A 7871-nucleotide genomic window follows, 5' to 3' on the forward strand; every position below is an offset into this window, starting at 1 on the left:
TTTTCAGCAATCACAACATTCAAGCCTAATCATTACTACACCCACTACATGGATCTCCCCACTAAGACCAACAATTTTAATCACTCTCACAAATATTTTTGCCACATTTGTCCTTCTTAGCAATTTCACACTCTTAGCTATTTTACACAACAAAATTTCATCTCCTTCTTTCCTCTTCTCCTATAACCTTAGTTCAAGAAATCATATCCAAAAATTTTTACCTTAAAGAACATTTACTCCCCTACCTAAAACATCATCACGCTTCCACAACCACCATCATACTAACATACAGAGGGTCATTGAGGGAACTGAGCATAAACGTCATGAATGGAAGTAACACTATTAGACCATAAATTATACTTATTACACTACTTAAGGAGGGATATGAAATGAAGATATGATAGAATAGACACCAAGTGCTTCATATATCAAGTGTCTGGATCATAAGTGAAATGTCGTTCGACAAAAATACAACACTACATGATTTCCTTGGACAGACTATAGTGAGAAAAATGGGTGCACATATTATGAGCTATATAGTATAAAGCTGGAATTTATGTAGTTAACAAATAAGACAAGGATTGACACTTGAAGCGATTGCTCCTCATTTAAAGAACTGAAATTCTCCATGAGTTAGCATAAACTTTATCACTTTGGCTAATCCCGACATCAAATGGCTCGGTAACATATAGAAAACATAGTTTCTTGGAACCAAGCATTATGTGAGACATGGATTTTTTAATGGATCATGAGCAACGTAACGTAGAGTTTGGAAACTTAGAATATTGGATCACTGAGAGACATTATTGCGTCTAATTTGGAGGTCGGAACATGACATGAGTTACATAGAGATCTCAAACCGTAGACATAGGTAAGACTTGATTACAGAAGACGTTGGTAGATGTACATTCAAATCAAAGTGGGGGGAGCTTGCTTGGATAGGAATTGTTTTATCATTATTCTTTCTTGAAACTCGACAACACAAGAAAATTCGAGAACTACCTTAATCTGTCATCTCCTCCTTAGATCAAAGTCACACTACTAGACTTGAGGACATATCTTCTCATTAAATCTACAAGCACAACACTCAACATAATGGGGTATCACCATACATATAAACACTAAACTTCCCCTTTTTAACTATACTCTAAAGGCATTGCTTTCCAAGAATGCTACTCTTAATTTTTCGCTATCCTCTATAGCCATCAACCTACAACTCACAGTCTCATGAGCATACACATCCTCACTCCTTATCAGATAAAAATACACTTCCCATTACTTAACATTCTAACATTAGATCGCTAATCACATAACTTACAACATAATAAAATTTGTAAAACTATACCAAAGGCACATATTGTGTACCTATATTTCCTCAATTCAACACTAGATAATGCTATACACAACTCCCCAGACTTCTCCATACTATAAAATTCGAGAATGAAACCTAGGTACATGCGACACTCATACACATCACGCCTTATTTAACAACATGCTACCTCGGGGTTCAACTTAATCTTTTCTACTTATGCACTTATCCACTTAATGACTCAACCACAATCAGTCATTTTTTATACTAGTCCTTATGTACATAATTATCTCACCATTACCACTTAAACTTTTCATAAATTATCAACCTAGGCTCTATCACAAATCACATCAACCCTACTAATTCATTCCCACAAGACATACATCATTAATCTTAAGCTACTATTTTTACCACCACATTCCACATCTAAAGTTCAAGCCTATTGCCTAACACTAATCATGTAACACCGATGAAACATGCCGCATATTATACTATCCCATCAAATAGAAATATCAACCTAAGTCTATTACTTTACTTAACTATGACCCATAAGTTCATCCTCTCCACGATGTTACTAAAACACCTCTAAATCTACTACATACCTTCTCACACGTCGTACAAATTTACAATTACTAGAGAAAAAAATAATCAAAGGGGGTAAAACCACATAATAAATATAGTCGAGATCTTAATCTTATAATATAACCCATTTCAATCTTATCAACGTATTATAATCTCTCACATCATACTTACTTACCCAAGCATACTTTTAGACTACCTTCAAATTTCACTTACACCAACGAGTCTCTACCCATAACTTATTAACTAATCTACCTCTCTCCATTCAAACCTATAAATAATTTATACAACCACCATAACTATCCATTCTGAGATCTTTCCCCATTTTGAATAATTAATAATCATACTGATCCATTTCCTTCACAGACTACCACACAATCCACAATTATTGCTACCACACTAGTCTATTACTATAAAATGGAAATCCACTCCTCAATCCATGGTTATACAACTAAAACTATTTATTTACACAAAAGTCACCCTCACTCTGACTGCTAACCTTGTGACTTTATGTTACCAACCTCTGGACCATCTCACTACCAATGGGTCCTGACACTTTAACATATACTACTACTCGGGTGGAAATATAGTTCCGGCATTCTACTTCATATCATTACCCTTATGCATGACATCTGCAATATGAATTTTGAAAGGGGACTGAATACATTTGGACCTCAGGCTGAAAAGCACGATTTCATCAAGATAAAGGTATACACTTCAATCAATACACCTTGAAGCACTAATGGACTCCTCTCAAGTCCTTGTGCTACCTTGTAACTTTATGGATAAATCAATCAGAGAGAACCACATCACTGGGGGAGCTAGACTTTTAAACTTGTATCGCCTCAACAATGAGGCATGGCCCATGAAATTAGAACAAGGAAGAAATTTAGATAACTTTCTTATGGATGACGCTATATCACGGACTAGAGCATGAAAGAATAAGAAACAACTCCCAAATACTCGGTAGCCTTTTGATTATAAGTGTGGTGTGCAACACACCCATAAAAAAGACTCTACTAGACATAATTTTGCAAACACCCTGGGACCATGAACCGTGCTCTGATGCCAAGTTTGTCATGACCCGAACTGAGGCCTTGACCGTGATGGACATCCCAAACCATGAAGGTCCAAGTGTCCCTACTAACCTGCAATCATAGAATTCATTCATATACTAAGAGAAAATGCAAAAATACATAACAAAACGGAATCATGGTCAACTTTTATTTCAAACTACTCAATACTGAAGTGAGTTCATAAAGATAAAAAACATCTAACATTAGTCTGCGAAATCTCTACTAACTGAAAATAATCCCTGTCTGAAGACTGGGACAAGGGCTCTAGTCAGACCATGAATCAAAATAAAATAACAATGACTTATACATTAGGACTTTCGAAATAAGGGAGGCTCACCAACTGCAAATCTCTGATCAATCAATCTACGACTTAGCGGCGCCCCAGGACTGAGCCTAAGATCCTGAAATATAGGGGGTCATTACAGATGTACTGGTACGCAGAACAATCCAACATAATATATTTATATATAAATAAGTGAAAGCAATTCATAAAATATTTTACATATAATATATGAAAATACATGGGCACACTTCAAAGACTTTGAAACCACGACTCACTCTTTGTCTTACTTCTGAGCTAGGTGGTACACCCTAAAAGTTTGATATTCCAGGGGCTATATGGAATCCTCCATTGACTCGGCGGGTAAGACCCTAACCCAAGTTTGCCGATGCGCTACAGGGCACTAGGCCAGCGTATAATCCCTCTGGGGGACATAATAACTCATATCGGCAAAACACGATTTCAGGCAATAAGTTTTCTGAACTTGTGCCTTCTTCGGGTAACCACCTAACATCTCTTAAGCCCATTTTTAACCTTTTCTAAATATGCATATTTCAAAAATCAAAGTCTGAAAATCTAATTGAAATTTGACTTCTATTCTATTCTAAGTCTGTTATGGCATTCATCTATTTTGGTATCGTCATACCAAGACTTAAAAGTCGTATATCTAAGCCATATAATAATATGCATTAGTTCCTTCAATCAAATCAATTCAGTTGACCACCAAAAACTTTTAACAATGCAAGAGAGTTCTTATTATTAAAACATATTTCAAACTATGCAGGGATTTTCTCTTTTCAACATTTCAACAAACATGTGGTGGTCAAGTATTTTGTAACAAACCATGCAATCTCTTTGAATCACCACTTTTCATTTATATTAACAAGAATTACCCTCTCTTTAGTTCATATCCAAAAATCAAGACTTAAACAATAGTAAAGATATTTGAATTGTGCTTCTCAATATGCAATTGAATAATTCATAACATATGAAAACAAGAAGCTTTACAATAAGAGAGAAATTTTAATTGTTCATGCTCTCAATTCAACATTAGAACTCAAATATGCATACATACTTATATACGAGTACAAATCTAATTTAGGGAAAGGCCTCTAGACTAAAACATTATCATAAAAAGAATTTCACAATGCACAATTGTAAATATAAATTCAAAACCCATTGCAAAATCATGATTTCTCAACATTTAAACATTATCAAAATGATTTCACCAGGCTCATGTAGTTTAGAAAACCCCCACGTACCTTAATTGATGAAGAATTCACGAAAGATTGAACCTTTAAGCTTGAATGTGTAAACCATAGTTAGTTTTTCTCCTCTTATGTTTTAGAAGATGAATTAGGGGTTTTTGAGGAGGAAATAATGTACATTAGGGTTGAAATTTATCTATAGATATTTAGGGACTATTATGGGATGTGAAAGGACCGTATTACCCTCAACTAACACTAAAATGGAGCTTTTATGCTGTTCTTTCCAAGGTGGACGATGCACAGCCCATAGCACAAGCTAAGCTGGTTGACGCACAACCCATGGCATAGATTTAAGTGGGCGTCGCATGCCCCATCACATAGTATGTACGATGTCTAGTATGTACGATGTCTCATTCTAACACTCATAACTTTTGACTTCGAACTTAAATTGACAAACGGTCGGTGTCGTTGGAAAGAAGATTCAAAAGAATTTATTTTGATCTATAGTAGGACCTTTAACACGTTATATACAATATGGTCGATGGTGTAGACACCTAATTTTGTCCCTCCCGAAGATCCAAGTTACACATTTTTATCCCTGTCTTACCACATGCCCTCACCAGTATGATTATATCCCATAAAAATACAAAAACATAACAAACCCACTAACAAACCTAATCCCCAATTATTCTTTTGTAACAAAATTAACCACTCCTCCTATCAATTTTGGACAACACATCACTACCCCATACCCTACCCGTACCCCACCCCACATTTTCTTTCTCAAATCAACAACTCCTTAACAGAATACACCAATACACACTACAAAAAAGAAAATAAACCAAAAGAGGAGGACGACCATTTTTTAGGGAGGGACCACGTAAGATTGCTGGTTTCTTCTTCTTTCTTTACAAATTGATAAAGGGTCTCTCAATTCAACATATACAGAGACCATGACGAAAACTCGGGCTCATCGAAGAAAAACCAGAATTCATTTTTTCTTTTTTTCCTCATGACATACTCCCTCACGAACACACACTCCACTCACAGATATTAGGGGATTCACGGGAATTCATACACAACAACAACAATACTCACACTGACCATCATTCTCACTGGCTATTCATGCACATAGAAAATGAGAGAAGAGAGTTTTGGGGGGCAAGGTGAAATTAAAAGGTGAGAAAGAGAGATAGAGCTCAGCGATAAAAGGTCTGTTCCGGTGATCAGATCTTGTCGGAGCTTCGGCAAATAGCCGAAATTGGCGACCAACACAGCTGAAACCACTAAACCAGCAACTAAATCTCAAACCGCCAATGACTATCAGAAAAATCCCAAAGTCCGTCGACTGAACCTGACTCGTTTTGCCCAATTTCATTGAGATTCGCCGAAAAATGAGAGAAATGATAAAGCAGTTCTGTTTCTTTGTGGTATTCTGTTCTGATTGATTAGCTCACGGTTTTGTTCAAGTTGTGGGTTCATACCGAGGCTAGTCCAAGATGCGGTTCCATCGGTCTGAGATTCGATGTCGAGGTTCGATTTTTGGATTTTGGTCGTGGTTCTAGTCAAAAAGCAACTTCAATTGAAAAGCAAAATTAAGAAATTTGGTTTTCAATCGAACTACGAGTTCAAAATTTACATCGAGTTGGCTTGTTGTTGGTGCTTTGTCGCTGTTGAGGTATCCTATATGAGTTTTCGGCTCTAGATTTCTTTATTATTACTGACAAGAACGAATTCCGTGAAGGTCCATTTCTCTACCTCATTTTTTATCTTAATTATTTTGAACTGGTTGTAATTATGTGTGATGGGATTATGCTTTTGTTGGATTTTTGCTGATGTTGATGTTATGATCATGACATTTGGTGATTCATTTTTGAAGGTTTGAGGAAATAACTTGACCATGTTTTAATGGATCGATAAAATAAGTTGGGGGGTTGAAAATAAAAAATTGATGAAAATGTTAGATTCGGATAAATTTTGATCTATTGTGTTTGAATGGAAATGCCATCGAATTGGATAGGCAAATGCAGGTCAGGTAGGTAAAATTTAGAAATAAGTGTTTCGTTGGATGTTTGAATGTGGAGTATGTGTTGAATGTTTTCTACTTTATCACATTCGATTCAAATGTATTCATTTAGCCGGGGAATGCCCCGAGGTCTTCTGTATTTATTCACCGGGGAATGCCCCGACGTGTCATGTTGGCAAAAAATAACCGTGATGAAGGCCCGCGGAATTGGGTAAAGCATTGGAGCGTAGTCTAGATTTAGTTTAGAATAGGATTTATATTTTCGTATTTTTCTATTTTTGGACTGTATAATTGGACTGGACTTTATATTTTGGATTATTTTGTTTTTGTTTGCTTGAGTGATTATTTTTGTGTGCTTTGTGTGGTTTATGCATTTGTAACATCAATTTAGCCCATACTCTCTGCCAAGCGACCGTGGTCAAACCATGGGATCGAGGCTTGCCTAACATCTTCCCCTCAGTTAACAGAATTCCTTAGCCGGAATCTTTGTTCGTAAACCAGTTTAAAGAGTCAAATGGTTTTGGAAAGGATTTTTTAATGGTGACTTGGCACATCGGATTATGCCAAGTGGCTACTCTGAATAAACAATATAAATAGTCCTTTTTCGAAACAAATTTTCATCTTTGTCACTTAAATAATAAAACCCTTTCGAACTTTAAAATATAAATATAAATCTTTTGGAGTACGTAAAAAAGGGGTGTGACAGCTCTGGCAACTCTGCTGGGGAGAATGACAAGTTTTCAGAATTCGAGCTATTTTTGGAGTCGTATCGACTTTGTTTGTCATTACGAGTGTATAAGCTTGTTTGTGATTTTGTTTGTGTTATTGTTTTCACTTTTGTGCATTTTTCGTGCTCTTTGTTTATAGTATTTATCCTATGTGTTACCGCTTTATATCTGTCATCATGAGTCCACCCCCTGGCCTTCTTTTTGCAACAAGTCCATAGTACACGTGTTGTACACAACCTCTAGTTGAGTCACCCTTATTTTAGGGGGGGAGCTGTCGGTGTTATGGAGTAGGTGGAAAGCAAACCAGCCACTATCGACCATACGCTCCCCCGAACAGCCTTGTTAGTAAACCACAATGTAGGTCAGCCTTTAGGTCATGCTTATGTGCATTATACGGAGACCTAGCGGGACCCACATGGCCCTTTGTAGGAGACTCCCCTCTAAAGCATCCCTACGTGCTAACTATTGTATTTTTAAGGGTAACGTGGTCATTTGACGGACTGATTTTTGAAAAAAAAAATAATTTTGTTAGGAGTAAGGTGCGTAGGCAAAAAAACGATAAAGGAAAAAATAGAAAAAAGTGAGTCGAAAAGAATGAAAAAAAAAGAAAAGAAAGAGGAATGTCGTAGTTTATTTTAGAATTCTTTATGACTTTTGTTCTTCAC

Source organism: Capsicum annuum, chromosome 1 (genome assembly GCF_002878395.1).
Source record: "Capsicum annuum cultivar UCD-10X-F1 chromosome 1, UCD10Xv1.1, whole genome shotgun sequence".
In the NCBI taxonomy this organism is placed as follows: Eukaryota; Viridiplantae; Streptophyta; class Magnoliopsida; order Solanales; family Solanaceae; genus Capsicum; species Capsicum annuum.